Source organism: Silurus meridionalis, chromosome 4 (assembly GCF_014805685.1).
Source record: "Silurus meridionalis isolate SWU-2019-XX chromosome 4, ASM1480568v1, whole genome shotgun sequence".
NCBI lineage: Eukaryota > Metazoa > Chordata > Actinopteri > Siluriformes > Siluridae > Silurus > Silurus meridionalis.
In genome coordinates this window covers 4,401,726-4,420,998 of record NC_060887.1, presented here as the reverse complement: position 1 = coordinate 4,420,998, position 19,273 = coordinate 4,401,726, and the positions used below count along the sequence as shown (strand labels likewise).

Here is a 19,273-nt window from a genome sequence, read left to right as displayed (position 1 = left end):
TAGTCTATAATATGACAGGTGACAGAGGCTTCACCCCTCAGACGCTTCTCTCCTCCTGAAATGCAGATGTGGAGCTCTGGATGTCTCAGGTGGAAGACTTTTATACCACCCGGAAAAAGTGTGTAAGATTATCAGGGTGTGTGGTGTTTTGCACAATGTGGCACTGAGGACCAGTTTCCCTCTCCCTCCTGACCTCCCTCCCCCTCAGCATTATGACCCCGAGCCACAGCCCCCTGCCCCACAAGAGGAATATAAACTAAGTGGAAGAATCCATGAGGAGGTCATACACCATTTGTAAGGAAGACAAAAATAATGGTTGTTATTAGTGTTTATTGTGACTCTTTGTAGTAAAAGATTAAAATCAAGATTTAAAAAGATTAAAAAGTTTTGACAAGACAGAAATAAAAAATGATCAAAAGACGAGACGATCTACAAGATACAATAGCTTTACACTCAGCTTTATACTATTGACTATAAGTGTAAAACTATCATAAATAGCCATAAGAGAAACAGAAAGAGGAAAAGGCATGTTCAGACTCTCTGTTTCTCTTGTCTTCTTCTTTTTCTATTTCTCCTTTTCTTTTGAATGTTTTCTTGTCTCAGCTGAGCAACAATTTCCTCCCATCGCTCTCGGACTCTCATATAATGATCTGTTTTATTCTCTGAAGTCTTCTTTTCTTCCTCACAGAGATTCTGGGTATCCTGGAGCCCCCTGTTGGTCTGAAGCTGTAAGTTGTTCCTCTCCTCTATGTCAAGTTTAGTTTTCTCTCTTCGTCCTCTTGTTTTCCTCAAAATCCAACGTGGCTCAAACTGAGCAACACGTTCCTCCAGTCGCTCTTTCTCTCTGATCAAATGATCTCTCTCCTGCTCTGCACTATTTTTATTTTCTCACAGTGATTCTGAGTATCCTGGAGCTCCATGGTGGTCTGTTCCAAAGTGACCTCAAGCTGAGCAACATGTTCCTCCACTTTCTTTTGTTCTCTTGTCCAGCTCTCTCTCTCACATTCTACAGTTTTCTCCAGTTCCTCATGGATTTTCAGGAAGACTGGAGCTCCATGGTGGTCTGATCCAAAGTGACCTCAAGCTGAGCAACATGTATCTCCACTTTCGTTTGTTCTCTTGTCCAGCTCTCTCTCTCACATTCTACAGTTTTCTCCAGTTCCTCGTTGATTTTCAAGGAAGACTGTAGCTTCATGGTGGTCTGCTCCAAAATAAACTCAAGCTGAGCAACACGTTCCTCCAGTTGTTTTTGTTCTCTCGCCCAGCTCTGGCTTCTCTCAGTTATGTCCTGTTCCTGCTGCTTTCGCTCAGAAGCCAAAGTAGCCTCCAGCTTTTGCACCGTCTGTAGCAGAATCTCTTTCTCTTCTTTCTCTTCTGTTATCTTCTCTATCATTAGAAGAGAAAATGCATCCAAGTCTTTCTCTACTTTCTCCATGTGCTCCAGCTTCTCCTTCATTTCAGCAATCTGCTTAGTTTTCTTCGATCTTCTGGTTTGAAAAAACTCTCTCAACCTTCTGAAGAGCTCCATGTTTATGCCTCTTTACTCACAAGCAAAAATCTCGGAAATGAGAGAAACAGAGACGCGTTTCCAATTATAGACGTTACCTTACTGTGACGTCACAGGGAGATGCCCCGCCCTCCGTCTGTGACGTAACCCGGTCTCTTTTAACCAGACACTATGCGCATGCGCACATTACAGAGGTAAGGAGCGGATAAAATATTATGTCTTTACAGCTTTTCTGTTGTTCCTGAGAGAAGAGCGATATTACAGTCATAAATAAGATAAAAACGGCTGTAAACTGTGTATAAAGCGAGTGAATCCAAATTGAGAACCGGAAGTTGACGGAGTGACTCTAAATGTGGCAGAATCATAAATGACCAGTAGGTGGCAGTGTGATGTGTATTAGAGCTCACTGTCACAGCAGGTAATTAGAAGTAGTGGAGCTCTGATGACGTCATAAATGTTTTGGTAGATTTTAGATCTTTTTACATATTAATAATTTTTTAATATGTGTGATTTAAATACACATTTATAAATATAAAGGCTTTTAGTGTATATTAGAGATTAGAACATAAACCGACACAAATTAAATACAATAAAAATGTATTAACTGAAATAAAACATCAAAATATAAAGTTTCTAAATAAAATCTATCAATACATTTAAAATTATAACAATATATAATAATAATAATAATAATAATAATAATAATAATAATAATAATAATAAGTTAAATACAGTGCAGTATTACAGCTTAAATATTTGAATTTATTTCAGATCAATGTTATTCATCCATTAAATAAATGGTGTCAGCGTCAGAGTAGTGTATTTACATGATCTGTTTCCAGGGTTTTCACGAACACAACTCTGTTATTACTGTTCTCTTTTCACAGCACCGTCTCTTTCAGTTCTAATGAAAGTTCTCATGTATTAAGAGGGAATTTTATGAATGATCAATAATGAAACACCTTCATTACTGTTAATTATTTACATATTTATTTACAGTAATAAAACTATTTCTGTAAAAAAGAGAAAGAAATAATTAATAAAAGCAAAATAAATAAAATGATGAATTCAGTGGAGCAGACGACAACGATGACCTGAAAGAGAAAAACAGAGATGTGTTACTTACATAATGTGTGTGTTTGACCGGTACACAGTGTGTGTGTTTAGTAAAGTTTTGTAGGACATTATGAGGACAGTATGACTTACGCTGTAGATGGAACCACTGCATGTTCCTGGATGGATGGAGGTAGGGCTTGGTGTGGCTGCTCTCTGTCCACTGCTCAGCCATAGTGATACAGTGACCTCCTGCTCACCAGCTTTCCATTCAACTCTCTGATGGCATTAGTGTCTTCATCCATAGAGGAATATCAGACAAATCCAAAGCCTTTGGACCGTCCATTGTGCATTACCACCTGTAGAAGTGAGTGAGGAGATACAGAAAGCAAAAACATGAGCTTTACATCACTCTCATGTAGAAAACCATGAGAAATAACAAGCACTGTCTGTATCCTATAATATAAACAGAACAGCTGTGTTCTTTTATCATCAACGCTCTGGTCTCACTGGTGAATGAACAATGAAGCACTTTTATTTAAAGGTCATTTTCTGAGAGCAGAAACTTGCTGCAAGTGTACACTGGTTCTGGTATAATATAGGATCTAATCCTAATTCCTACAGAAAACAGAACAAATTCAGCATCCAATGTTTGAGTGCATGTGTGTGTTTGCATTGCTGACTTTAATAATACACACTGATCAATCACTCAGTATTAAACCAATTATTACATGTGACCAAACACAGCTGTGACCAAAACCTGCTCCAGATCATGAAGGTCTCTATAAAACACACTGGAAATAGAATCAGAATAGTTCCTGTGTGTCCAGTCTGAGAGGCTGTGGTGTGAATCGCCTGTTCCACTGCTGCTGGTTTTCTTTTCCAGGATCTGCAACTGGAACATCTGTAGATGCAGACAATCATCTCATGTTAGCATCCAATCAGAAGGTACATTTTGCTAACATGAATAGTTCTCTTCTGTTTTGAATCTTTAACTGCACTTAACACAAAACTAATCGGACGGCTTTGACTCACTCTGTGGATGGATGTTCTTGTTGGCGTTGGGTCTTGGGTCTGGGCAGGGTTTTGAAGGTGAGATGGTTTCTACCTTCATGCCATGACTTCGTCCCTGGGTGGTCTGAGAGGGACTTAAGTACACAGTCTTGCTGCCAAGCACCCTGCCGTTCATCTCCATGATGTCTACTCGAGCCTCATCAGGAGATGAAAACGTCACATACCCGAAGCCTTTTGAGCGTCTGTCTCCATCATGACCTGTACGGGACAGCGAGCAGAAACACAAAGCAAAGAGTGCACATCAAACGTGTTAGAGGTTCACAATATCAGAGCTCTCCATATTCAGAAAATACTCCAGCTGAGTACAGGGAGGAAACCCCAAGTTACTGAGAAAGAAGGAAAATGTAAGGATCAGTAGTTATAAATGACGTGTGCAGTGAGGACAGTCCCAAATCTCAGGAACGCTTCGTACACGTCCGTCATCCACAGTACAGTACAGATTTCTCAGCAGCAGTGTGACTGTCTACAGAACAACAACATCCAGTGTGTTCATCACTTTATTTACATTTCTTTAGGTTAAAAAAAAAACAGGAAACATTCAGCATTAGACTTTTGAGTAAGTTGTGCTGTGTGATTCGTGATAATCAGATTTATGGTGAGACATAAACACCTTCAACAAAGTCAGACTCATAAATAATATTTTACCTGATTATCTACACACAGTTATACATTTTCTCACATTCTCTAAAGTCTCCAAAAGTCCAAAGGACTTCAGCCTGTTCTTTTTGATCCTCCACCTTCTGCTCCTCCACCTTCTGCTCCTCAACCTTCTGCTCCTCCACCTTCTGCTCCTCCACCTTCTGCTCCTCAACCTTCTGCGTAAAGAAGTGTCAGATAGAGATGGGTTATATATAACATTCAACATAATATTACAAGAAGAGTATCTGTTCTTGATGAAGACTGTTTGTTCAGGTGAAATAACACAAGGCAGAACTTTCTCCAGACGGCAGGTCAGAGTTTTGCTAAGATTTTGTATCCTGGTCCAGGTGATTTACCAGAAGGCAGACTTGCTAAGGCTATTTCTGTATCAGATATAAACTCATCCAATTGTAATGCTGTACCTACACTTATTGTAGGAATACATACATTTTGAAAAGGCCTCTAATGTTGAAGTGTCAGCAGATAAAGGAGCAGTATATAGTGATTTATAACATTGGAGGAAACAGTCATTGATTGTTAATACTGGAGTGTAGTGGTCATCATGTCTGTTTTACATGCAGAAGGTCTTGGGTTTGACCCACAGTGGAGACATGCTCTTGAGCCATTTTGGAATGTTTTTTCTCCATTACTGATACAAGCACAATGCAGAAACATGCTGTTTATTTATTTTTAGGATTGAGTAACAATTTGTAATATATAAACCTTATTCATGTTTAAAACCTGCATGGTCCCACTGGGAGTTGAACCCAGAACCTTCTGCAAGTAAAGCAGATGTGATGACCACTAACCTATGGATCCACACAATTACCTGCACAGCATAAATAAGCATAAATAATGATTCAGGTAACATGTTTTCCCAGTTTTGGGAAACTCAATGTACCCTCAGTTTTCTATTCTCAGTTAAGTTATTTTCAAATACAGTAGTACATGATTAATTCATTAATATGAGGAAGATTAATCCTCATCATTGATCTTCATAGAGTGGCTGAGAGGAGCTACTCTAAAAAGCTGGAAAATCAGTTTTCAGCCAACGACCCTGCTTTAGTGAAGAAAGACCTGAGAGACATGGTGCAGTCATAAAAACCTGGAGCTTAACACACTCAAAACAGTGGAGATGATTGTGGATTTTAGGTGAACCCCCCCTGCTCTCCCCTCACTCACCATCATGAACAGCACTATGGCAGCAGTGGAGTCATTCAGGTTCCTGGGCACCACCATCTCTCAGGGCATGTAATGGGACAATCACATCGACTCCATTGTTAAAAAGGCTTAACAGAGGATGTACTTCCTTCACCAGCTTAGAAAGTTTAAAAGGAATTGCTTTAATAACTGTCTGGTTCTGCTCAGCTGTAAAATCAGACATCAGAGGACTACAGAGGACAGTTTAGACGGCTGCAATGGTTATCGGTCCTTATGTCCACTTTTCAAGAACTGTATACATCCAGAGTGAGAAAAAGGGCTTTGAAAAATCGTGTTAACCACTACACAATGGAACCAGTTAAGGGACCCTAATGGTGGAATTTCTTTCCCGCTAGGATACGGTTACTTTATATTTACAGTTGTGTTCAAAATTATTCAAACCCCCACTGAAATTGATTGTTTTGTTCGGTTTGACATTGATTATGATCATTCAGTCATCCTGCTTACAATTAAATCAAAAGGCACGTGTAGGTCAGACAAATATAACATAATATTTATAATGAAATAACCACAAATGTCTTTTCTGAGCTCAGTTTTATTCAACCCCCAAGTGACATTCAATCTTAGTACTTAGTACAACATCCTTTTACAGTTATAACAGCTTTTAAACGTGAAGCATAGCTTGACACAAGTGTCTTGCAGCGATCTACAGGTATCTTCGCCCATTCATCATGGGCAAAAGCTCCAGTTCAGTCACATTCTAGGCTTGCCCTGCAACTGCTTTCTTTAAGTCCCACCAGAGGTTCTCAATCGATTTAAGTCTGATCGATGTACTTCAAAATGTTCCAGCCTTTAATCTGCAACCATGCTCTAGTGGACTTGGAGGTATGCTTGGGATCATTGTCCTGTTGAAAGGTCCAACGTCTTTCAAGCCTCAGGTTTGTGACGGACATCACATTGTCATCCAATATCTCCTGGTACTGAAGAGAATTCATGGTACCTTGCACACGCTGAAGCTTCCCAGTACCTGCAGTGCAAACAGCCCCAAAGCATGATTGACCCCCGCCATGCTTCACAGTAGGCAAGGTGTTCTTTTCTTCATAGGCCTTGTTCTTCCTAAAACAGCGTTGATCGATGGGCCCAAACAGTTCTAATTTTGTTTCATCAGTCCACAGAACACTATCCCAAAACTTCTGTGGTTTGTCCACATGACTTTGGCATACTGCAGTCGACTCTTCTTATTCTTTGGGACAGCAAGGGGTGCGCCTGGGAGTTCTGGCATGGAGGCCTTCATTATGCAGGGTACGATTGTCTGAGCAACTTCAGTACCCACATCTGACAAATCTTTTCTCAGTTCCTCAGCAGTCACACAGGACTTTTCTCCACTCTACGCTTCAGGTAGCGCACAGCTGTCGAAGTCAGCATCTTCTTTCTGCCACGACCAGGTAGCGTTCAACAGTGCTTTGCCTTGAATTTGCGAATGATGCTTCCTATGGTGTCTCTTGGTATGTTTAACATCTTTGCAATCTTCTTATAGCCATTGCCCTTCCTGTGAAGAGTAATCACCTGTTCTCTTGTCTTTCTGGACCATTCTCTTGACCTCACCATGTTTGTAACCACACCAGTAAATGTCTAGAAGGAGCTGAGTATCACAGTCATTTTAAAGCTGCCTAATTGGTGCTTATTAGGCTTTATTGCTGCTCTGATATCCACAGGTGTTTTCAATACCTGATTGAAAACACTTCATTGAACCTCTGTTCTTCAGAGTGGTAGTCTTTAAGGGGTTGAATAATTATGTCAATGAAGAATTCACAAAAGAAACATTTACTACTGTATTACAAAATAATTGATGTCATTTTAGTTGCATATGGTTCTTTAAGAAGTCCTTGTAGGATTTCATTCTGAATACAATTACAAATGTACACTAAATTACCTAAAACCATTTACAGCATTGGGGTTGAATAATTTTGAACACAACTGTATTTTCATTGTGTTTTTATTTAAAACTTACCTAGCACATGGGACTCAGCTTTTGTCTCTCTTCTTAAAGTGTTACGACCACTTTTGTGTGAAGCAGAGAGATCACAACCACGCTATGGTTTTAACTATTTAAATGGTGCTAAAAGAGCTATGCTAAAAAGCTCCTGAAATACTAGACATTTGCTGATAATTCAACATGATGATATATTTTCTGTGTTTTAGACTGGATGTTATGTGAAGCATGTTCTGTTGTACGCCTAAGATCAGAAATAACCACAGGGTTAACAAGGTTAAGAATACCCAAAAACTTACTGAAATGTGAAATGCTGTTTTCCCCACTATTTTTAATACTAACTTACAATAGTGACGACTTTCCTTTGTGAAAGGGTCTTCACTCAGGTAGATCAATTTCAAGTAGTGCTCTGTGTAGCTGGATGATCAATAATCACGTGTTTAGCATTAACGTTAGCCAAAACTGTTAGCCAAAACAGAACACGGACGGTGAAATTAAACTGACCAGCTGGCAGAGGATTCTGTCTGGTCTTTAAGCCGTCCTCTAACGCAAATCAAGCAAAGATTTATCCAAAAAGAAAGATTTTCAATTTAGCATTTGTAATTAGCATTAGGTGTATGACTGTGTATCATATGGATTTCGTATTATTCTTTGACTTAAATACCAGAGATTCTATTAACTCCTTCCACAACACAACCCATTTAAATACAGTTTATTGTAATAATTACAACTTACACAATAAACGTGTATTTTGAAACATTTCATTCAAATTTTACAAAGTGAACTTGATGTCCAGACTTTTTTTCTCTCGTTGTTTTTTTTTTTTACTGGAATGGGTGATAGTCGTCTGATCCAGTGCGGCAGGGGAGCAGATATAGAACTGTGAGACTGCAGTGCAGACCACACCGCATTGTGAATCCTCAAATCACCATCGTGACGTCTCAATGAGAATACCATTGAGTCTGTTCGATTGAGCCACAGAAGGTGATGGTGTAGTACGTTACAAAGGTGCTTTGCATGACGAAGTCCGTGAACAGAAAACTGTGAGTTCTCGGAGCACCCAGCGAGCTGGCAGGAACTCCAAATGATTGGGCAAGGGTAATAGCCCTATGCACATGATAGATACGGGTGATCAGCTGAAGTCCTGCAGGAAGATCATAGACAAAGTTCTGGATGGAATCTAGCCACATTCCATCTGGGGAGAACATGTCAGCGTGGTGCAGAATGTCGATCACCGGTCTGAACCGGTCCTCATCAGTTTCCCAAACAAATTCGTCCTTTTCTGGAGGAAACCTGAACCATTTACGGGGTAAATTATGGCACCGTTTACCTAAAGGACAGGTGGGCTGCTCCAGGCACCACAGGCAATGCTTTTAAAGAAGAAGGCAAAAACAAGCATCGCAGGGAGCTCTAAAGGTGACAAAGTTGAAGCGATACCCCTCAGCACATGCTTCGATGTACGCACACGTGCCTTGATGCAGACGCATAACTTGCAAAGGCCTCCTATGTTCACCAGCTGTTGTTCCTGCACACAGCATAAAATACACACAACAACAACATGATTTATATACAATATTATCAAAGAATCAGAATTGAAGCATAGAAAGAGTTATAATCCCTCCATCCAAATCCACATAGATGTTTTGATCCATATCTGTGGAGATGTTTTCTGTAGAAGACTCTTCACCTGTAATTTTATACACTGGGAGCTGTACGTATTGTCTAAACAATGACAAGGAATTCCACAACAGATAAAACATGCCACGGCTGCAAGGATTATTAAAATTGTAGTCCCAGTCTGACCCTATTCTACTCTATTTATTAGTATATTATGTTAATTATACTTGGAGGAAACAGGTTACATGAGTTTAATTAAAATATGGGATAAATAGATTAAATTAAGCTACTTCATTGTGTCTAATATATTCTATAGTAATTATTTGGTACATTTGTTGGATTAATATAAAAAGCTAAACTATAAAAGCTAAGCTTAGCTAGCCGGCTAGTAACCCATGCTAATGTCGCTAAATAATGACTTTGTACTTTTCGAGTCTTCTACTAAATAATTTACAATATTCTACCATAATTATTTAGACGACTTACCAGGTACCTGTATAAAGAAATGTTCAATAGAAGAGGATTTGTAATGTTTTTTTAGTTGCTGCTAATCGCTGCTGCTCGTTGCTGCTGTTGGTTTGTTTGGTGGTTGTCAATTTTAGTGTCTCTTTACTTACAATTGCTAAATTCACAAATGAGAAACAAAAGCACGCTCTGATTTATATAGACGTGTCACACTGTTACATCACACCTAGATGCCCCGCCCTCTGCCGGTGACATCATCATGTCACTCACTTTATTTCTCTCTCTCTCTCTCTCTCTCTCTCTCTCACACACACACACACATACACACACACACACACACACACACACACACTCTGCGCATGTACAGATTACAGAGGGAAGATTACACACAATCTGGAAGTTGACCCGAGTGACTATATGAATGTTGTAGAATCATAAATGACCAGATGAAGCTGACTGAGGTGAACCCCTGAAACTAACCCAGGAACAGAGTAGGAACATTCTGACCACCTGCTGGTTTCTTTTTGAGAGACTGCTGAAAGGAAATTTCTTAAACTATCTATGGATTCAGTCTCGGTCGACCTCATTGTTTTGACAAGAAGTGATCAAACTGAACTCTTGAACGAGTCACTTGAACTGAATCTAAGGAGTCGAAATCATCGAGTCTAATCTTTTCGAACTGAATTGACCAAACTGAATGGACTGAATTATTAAAATTAATAAAATAAATAGGTTTTTTTTTTATGTTTTTCTACTAACTGCGGTTGTCAAAAGTTATACTTGAACTATGATGTTATGAGGCTGCATTGGAACTAAACTTTATAGTATTGTGTGCACCAGATGAACCCATGAAGAACTCATGTATTGTAAACTGATTTAATCTCTGTGTTATTGTGATTTAATATTTAAACTGATGCTGTGAATACTGTTCAATAACTGTTTATTTTATTACTTTAACTTCTGTTCATGTAAAATTGGGTTTAAACAAAACCTTTATTTTATTATCATTTACTTTTGTCCCGTTTTCTCAACATTTTATCATGTGGATTTTAATTCTTAGTTAAATTTAAATGAAGTCCAGTAATAATTTAACAATAGAAACAAAACACACACTATATTTAAGATATTTATTTATTTTAAAGGAATAAAAAATATTCAGTTAGTCATTGTGATTTCACCCTTTTACATCGTATCTCTGTTGGTTTCTTTTATTCAGCTCCATCTCACAGAAGTTCTGGGACAGCTCTTAGGAGCGTTCTCCTCCGACAGTATCGTCAATTTCAGCTCTTCTCCCTCACCACTGAGATTGCTCCATTTATTAAACATTTCTCTACTCCAGCTGTTCCAGAGAACCCCTGTCTGCCTCCCCGCATCGTGGAGAATACTTTTACACGTGATATGGGCACACAGACCTCGTCTGACCTTCCTGCTGTTTATCATCAGGTGACACAGACCAACAATGAAGACTATGACGACTCCCGCATTCCTGCATCAACTCTACCATCTCCTCCTTATCCTTCATGTTGGTCCCCTACTGATTATTCTCCTACTTCCCCCGTTCTCTCACCTGATTATTATTATTATCCTCCCATATCTTCCCCTGAGTCTGATCCTGATTGCTCACCCATGTCTTCTGCAGCAGCAATGGCCCACAAACTCTTCTTTCCCAATAAACATGCTTAAGTCTGCCTTGTTTTTGTTTCTCCTACACACTCATAACATTAGTCAGACCCTATTCTACTCTATTTATTACTAACTGATTATTATTATTTAATTATACTTGGAGTAAATAGGTTACATGAGTTTGATTAAATATACTATACTTATCACCAGTGTTGTGCTGGTTACTAAAAAATAGTAACTAGTTACAGTTACTCGTTACTTTATTCAAAAAGTAACTCAATTACTTTGTTGATTATTTACACCAAAAAGTAATGTGTTACTGTTAAAAGTAACTTTTTGATTACTTTTTAAAGGACCTTCTTTAATGTTCCCAATAATGCCCTTTTATGCGTTATGGTCTACAAACACAAAACTGACTTAAAAAAAACTAAAGTGGCTTCTGCATCATAAAAGCTGTTGTGTTGAGCTCTTAAAAATGTTCCTTTCACAGCTGAAGTATGAAAACTATCAACAATGTAGAACAGAACACCGGGTTAGCTTCTAGCTTCTAGCTCCTCAGGCATGGAGTTTCTGGAGGTGTTGCTATCGCAGTAGATACGAGCTTCAAACCAGAAAGACACAGCTTACATTAGACTAAAAAGTTTAGTTTTTGTCTTTATGCTTAACTAAAGTAAAATAATGAGCATATTTCCACTTTGAGAAACTCGTCTTGCTCTCGCCTCGACTCGCCATTACTGCCGCACAGACCTGAATAAACAGAGACACACCAACAGTGCGTGTCCAGAGAGAAGTTTAATAATAAAAAGCATGTTGGATTAATTACAAAAACAATTAATGCTCCAATGTTTGGAAAATATTTCTAAAAAGATCCTAACATTTGATGTAAACCGTGATATTGAAGACCCAAAGGTCCCTAATGTTTGTTGACAAATAGTGTTTTACATAAAAGAATCAGCTTTTATTTTTATTAGGTTATGATCACATCTTGACATGTGGATTCGATTTGATTATAAATCTTAATGTTTCTATTTATTAATTTATGGAGCCATAAATCTTTTTGGCAAAATTTCCATCAAATTTTGAAAATCTTCAAAATTTTTCTTGCTTGCTGCTAATCGCTGCTGCTTCTTGCTGCTGTTTGTTTGTTTGGTGGTTGTCAATGAGATACTCAAATTTGCTTTATGACATCATAAAATCGATTCTGTACACATCACTCTGGTCACATGACCAGCTGGAGACTTGAGTCCCAAAGCACTTAAAGCACAAACACACTGCAAAATATTATTTTAATACAAAATTACCTTCAAATATCAATCTAGAAAAATGGCCCTGAATCCTGTATGTACACAAAACAGACACATGAATCTCATTTAAAATGCTTTCAGTGATTCTACATTCTGTTTATATAAATGTTTCTGCAGTTTGCATGTTAATTGGCTGGATGGAGCTTTTATTCATTAGTTATTTATCCAGTTATCATCTGTTAACCTGTTATTTCAACAAAACCAGATTTTCAATACATTTTATTTGTATTGCGTTTTAACAATGAACATTGTTTCGAAGCAGCTTTACACAGATAATGTGGTGATAAAAATAAATGAGATGTTTATGTGTAAGTTTGTCTCTGATGAACAAGCCGGTGCCGACTGTGGCGAAAAAACTCCCGAGACGGCATAAGGAAGAAACCTTGAGAGGAACCAGACTCAAGAGGAACCCGTCCTCATCTGGGTTTCACTGAATGTCCATTTATTACAGCTAAATGATGTTGAGGTGAAGTGATGATCAGATACAAACTGTAGTCCTGAGTCAGTGTAGCAGACTGTTAACATAAACTACAGTCCAAATCCCAACCCTCAAAGCTCCTGTTCTTACTCTGTTTTGTTTCTGCGTGGACTATTTCAGCCTGGTGGTCATAAGTTTTTGGACACTATGTTTTTGGTGTTTTTTCCTTTGAGGACATTGTATTTGACCTGATAGTAGTAGTGCACATGTTTGATCTAAAATAATGAAAGTGATGAGACGGAAATCTTTGTACAAATAATTACACACACACACACACACACACACACACACACACACACACAATACATGAACACAATTAGTATCATTGTTTATACAGTAACATGGTCATTTTCTAAACATATGCATTAAAGACTCCTAATATAAATAATACAAAATTACATATATATAAATATCGAAAAATGGCCCTGAATCCTGTATGTACTGTAGATGTTTTGTTTGAAGTGTTGTGATCATGAAGATGAAATCCTGCAGGTTATTTGGGTTTGTACTGTACAGAGTGGGCTTTCAGTCCTAATGCTCTTAAACGTCGAGACACTGTATGACGAGACAGATCCTTACCCTGTTCAGCGCTGAACTGGTGAGCAATTCCAGCTGCAGTGTGGAAACGATTGCCCATTGAGATCCTCCAGTATCCTGTCCTCTCTTGTATTTGTCTTCCGTGGACGACCAGCCTTCTTGGCAGACTTGAATGAGTTTGTGATGTTGTAAAGATTCAATATTCTTGAAATCACATATTTGGAATGACCAACTTGTCTTGCTATGGCTGATAGGATCATCCCTTTGGCCTTCATCTGGACAACCTGCTGTTCAGTCACTTTAGAACGGCCCACCATCTTGCAGAGTCAGTGAAACTGGAAGTTAGGCTGCCAGTTAAATAGGGGTTGACAGATAATCAAGGAAATTAGCACCAGGTGCCAGATTACACAAATAACTGGGAGGTATCTGAAAGTGTTCTCTAATTTTGATCGGTGAGTTTTCTGCAAAATAATGTTTTTTTTAAATGCCTTAGTTATTTTGTGGAAAAGGTGTTCTGGTAGCATGGTATCGACAGGACAAAACTCCTTCAACTGTTGAGCAGTGAAGATGACATTATTTCAGAATTGTTCAATTGTTTATAAATTGTTCTCTAATTTTGATCTCCAGTGTACATATTTTCCTTCAATAAGTCTGGAAATGCAGCCATTACACTCTCTTTATGTCCTCGTTTTCAGTCCTAACTATAATGATGTTCATAACAAAACTGGCATGAAGAAACGTGTTCAGGCTTTATTCACTTTCCTGTGATGTATCTTCCTGTGTTTGACTTGTTTGCCGTGAGTTCCGTGTTTGTATTTCTGTTGGCATTTTTAAACTAAACTTTACTATTAATAAATCTCTTTTTCCTCTTTAAATCAACCTGAATTGTTTTTTATCTTCCTGACTTGTGCCTGTAGCTCGTTAACTCAACTACCACTAGTGTTGACTACATTCATTGCCTCACATTTTTTCTTAAATCTGTTCGTGATTATAAGCACTATGTCGGTTGTGTGTCTGGCTTTGAGCACAGGTGAGGACTCCTTTGAGTTGTAAACGGTGGAGTTGGAGCTGGAGGCTTTGGAGAAACAGATTTGCGATCTACATGCAAAGACAGCTGCGAGAGTGGAAAGAGGTGCTGGAAACATTACGGACGGATGCTCACTCGTCCCAGGTAAATTCTTGAAACTAATGCTCCCAGCACCTCAACTCCGCTTGTCTCTCTGCTCTGGCCCAGCTCACCTACTACACGGCCCGCTCAGGTATCGTTCCCTCCGGCACCGGGGCACCACGGACCCTTAATAGACTTAATAATATCCCACGGAGCAGACGTCACTGATATAGATATTTTACCTCAGAGTGATGACATCACAGACCATTACCTCATACTGTACCAGAGGTGGCAAAAGTACACACATCCTTTACTTAAGTAGAAGTACAGATACTCGTGTTTTAAAATACTCAGGTAAAAGTTAAAGTATCGATAACTTCCACTTGAGTAAAAAAGTATAAAGAAGTTTTGGCTCTGACATGTACTTAAGTTAAAAGTAGTTGCTACTTCTACCTGTTTTAGTGTCACGTTGGTAACTGGACCTCACATCATATTAATATTAGGGCTGTCAATCAAATTAAATATTTAATCTCAACATAATCGCACATTTCGCACAGAGAGCGCCCCCTGTCTGTTTACTTTATTTTACAAAAGCACAGCTTTACTTCTTGTTGTTTTCTGCCTGCTGATTCTTAGCTTCGTAAACTAGTCTACATCTGTGGTGAGTGAGAGGCAGGACATTATACACCAGTGGATTGAAAAAGACGCACAATGACAGGAAATGGTTTGCTCGGTGAAAATAAAAAATATTGACATTTAACCAAATCAATGGATTAAAACAAAGTAACAAACCGGTTTTGAAAATGTAAGAAGTAAAAATGACAGATATTTGTGTAGAAATGTAATGAGTGAAAGTAAAATGTTGTCTGAAAAATATTCCAGATTCCATGGTGTAGCAGTCAATCAAAAACAGAAAATCAGTTTTCAGCCAACGACCCTGCTTCAGTGAAGAAAGACCTGAGAGACATGGTGCAGTCATAAAAACCTGGAGCTTAACACGCTCAAAACAGTGGAGATGATTGTGACATTTGAGTCAGTGATTTTTCTAAGCATAATACTCACTGCTAATGAGCAAAACTGATCTCTTAATAACACAAACTCTTCCCCTTCCATACGTGGAATTTTGGACGGACTTGTAAATGCCATTTTCCTGCAACAACAAAACACATATAATGCATTTATAAATATCTCACTACAAAATCAACAAAAAAAACAAATCCTTTACACTCATTAAACATGACACAAAATATTTACCTTTTACAGTATTGTGATGCACGCTTTACTGCAGCTACAATGCACTGAACAGCGCCACCACCAGTTCACTATGACAAACTTCTCCCTGAAAGCCCATTACAATAAAGAGTCTCACGCACCTAAAATACACCCCTAACCACAAAGTCACACCCCTTTTATTTCAGACATAAAGTATATTTATAACTTTAACTCCAGCATTCCTAAAACATTGCTTTTGTAATAATATAAAATATGATATGTATTTTATAGATACCTATGCTACACATATCCAGAAAGTTAAAAGACACAATTTATCCCTTTTCCTTTAATAATGTTTAAACAAATGCATTTGAAAAAACAACTAAAATTGAATATAGAAAACACATATCACTTTAATGTACAATGAGAAAAAAGGAACCTTGCTTCACCTAATGACTGCACCCCAAACAATTTTCTACACTTTAAATCTACCTCATGCACATATTAAATACTTCTTGCAAAACACAACACAAAGTCATTACGAGTCTTAATTGCAAAACTTCCCAACCTATTAAATGTTCCACACTACAACATAATAGAATGAATGGATTCTTACCTGATAAAAATAATAACCCCCCATCCTAAGATCTATTTTTTTATTTCAGCTTGTCATTGATAATTGCTTTTTATAACAGGCACACTGTCTATACATTATGCTTACAATACTATATTTTTCTATATTTATCTACATTTATATTTATATCTATTATATTCACACTATATTTATCTAGAAATCTGCCCCACAACATATATACAATACTCATCAAAATAAGAAAATTTACATATGAACATCATGTGTTTTTCTTAACTTCTATGAACACTACTATCTCCTCCAAAAACACTTAGAATGAATCAAGCTGTCTACAAAAAACTTTTTACTACTTCATTTAAACAACTCTAATTGACCATTAGATACAAAAACTCAGCAACAATGTGTATAATTTTTTATAAATCACAACACTGTAAAACATGGCTTTGTGATTCTTTTTTTTATTTGCCTTTTTAAAACAAACACTTTACCACTTACCACACTGAAGCTGTTCCTTGTAATGTCACAAATGAATGCAGTAGAATAAACAATAGTTCAATACACTTGTCTCAGATCGCCTTCTTTCACAGATGACCTGTGTAAAACTGTACCAACAACCTGTACTGAAACCTGCTTTTAACAGCAGCATGACATCATCAAAATGTGGGTGGTCCCACCACACCCACATTCACACCACATCCTTATTTCTCAAAATATTTCTCCTCCTCCTCCTCCGCCTACAACTGCTATTATATATTTCTTTCACTTTTTTATGATCAGCCTTCTGTAACTTATTAGAAACTTTACCTTAAATAAATCTATCATGTGTTTCTCTTTCTTTTATTTATTTATTTGTTTATTTCATTTTTTTTTTACCATATGGAATAAGATGTTGTTTCATCAGAGCTCTTGTGTTTTTTTTTATCTTTTTGTTTCTTTTTGATACATTTCTGCTCACATACTCAAGTAAACAAACAAAACAAAAACAAACAATAAATCAATATATATTTAGGTAGGCCTCATACATTTATGTTATATATTGACATTTATACTTTATTCCACAATTACTTGATTTCCTGAATAAATATTTTTAATGACAATCCAGATATTTATTTACTTAAAATATTCATAAAATGAAATAGTTCTATAGTGCCACACTGTAGTCCACAACATACAATATAAAATATTAACCCTTTAAGTTAAATATTACCTTTTTTTTTTTTTTTTTAAATCTTATTGATATTGTCTATATATTTCTCAAACATAATTAAATATTCACTGAAAATAATTTTGACTCATATTTAATATATTTTTTTTACAAACACAGTAATATATATTGCTCTAAATAATAAAACAAACAATAACAGTTACCTGCAACTATAATTACCACAAACTCATACAGCACAATACATGACCCTACATTGAAACAACACTTTCCCTTACATTTTTCCTTTCCATGTTTTACCCAATTTCATACAAAAATAATACAATAAAAAATACACTATAAATAACAATAAAAATATACAATAAATAAATAAATAAAAAACAAATCATGCTACATCTTTACAATTCCACTTGAAAATATAATTGTAAACTAAAATATTTCAGTTCATTAAAGGAAAGATTATTGTAAATATATTTTAATCTAATTATATAAAACAATTTTACAAAACTTTTTCAAAACAAACAAAAAATAAATACATCTCATTTAAATTCAATAAAAATTTAAAATGGGTTTTAAAATGTTTTCCCCTAATAACATTGACCTTTTCACTACTTACATTTATGCCTAAACTGTTAATTAAAACCACTGTATAGTTTTTCAATTATAAAACAATAAAATACATTTTACACAATGTATAAATACTTAATTTGAGCACCAAAAATACAATACATACAAATTACCTCATTAAAATAAAGGAAAAATAACTGTATATGCCAGTTACAGTAAATCCTGACAATTTGAGAAATGTAGCATTAACACTGATATAGTCAGAACTTTACATCCTGATGACTCTAATAATGATCCTAAAACAAACAGTACATGTAGCCAGCATTCACACTCTATTCATATAGACTGCCTTCACACTAATAGCTATCATCAACACAGTAATCACCTGATAATGTGCTCTCATAATGCACACACACACAAAAGAAGTCGTTAAGAGGATTATCCATCTGCCTCCTCTCTACACATGTGTGAACTACTTCAAGGTCAAAGTCAAACATTTACTTCATTGATAGAACCAAAAGCAACACTTGAAAAAAACATACATCTATGGGAATATATTTTCACAATTTTGGTTTATAAACATCTCACATTTCTTAAACCTCTTCATATAATTTTAATTGACTTTTCTCATAGAAGCTACATTTTTATTTATTCTTCTATTCACAACTCTTTCATGTAAACATAACACATATAAATATTTCATTAATTCCATATATAGTGCAGTCAAAAAGACCAATTAAAGCACAATTACTTATAAAGTACTTTTTTGTGTTGTTAACTGTTCTCTTTGCTGTGGGCTTTGGGTCTGTATGAATATAAAATAAAACTGCACAATAAAATAAACAATAAAACAAAGCTGCGTGTTTGATTTCTGCATAATGAATATAATTTTCAATCTGATCATCTGATCATTTGAGAGAAATGTACAAATAGCTTTAGCACATGTTTATATAAATCTGTATCTCCTCTAGAAAATAGTTTATAACATGTCACATCTAAATACCTTTGTCAGCTTCCTGCTCGTTCTCAGTCTGCGTGGAGGAGCACTTTCTCTCTGTAATGACAAACAATTTATTACAGTCAAAGCAAATACCTTCTACATCAACATCTACAGAAACTCAGAGAGATTTCAGTGTTACCTTTGTTCAACTCATTTTCCTGTTTGAAGAGTTTTTCCTGTT

General features: G+C 36.7%; 1 protein-coding gene across 1 annotated transcript in view; it reads right to left on the bottom strand.

Annotated features, from left to right (window-relative positions):
- Positions 1 to 19,273, bottom strand: part of LOC124384657 (leucine-rich repeat flightless-interacting protein 1-like) — a 794,289-nt gene that overhangs the window by 89,247 nt on the left and 685,769 nt on the right. The gene's annotated exons all lie outside the window — the stretch shown is intronic.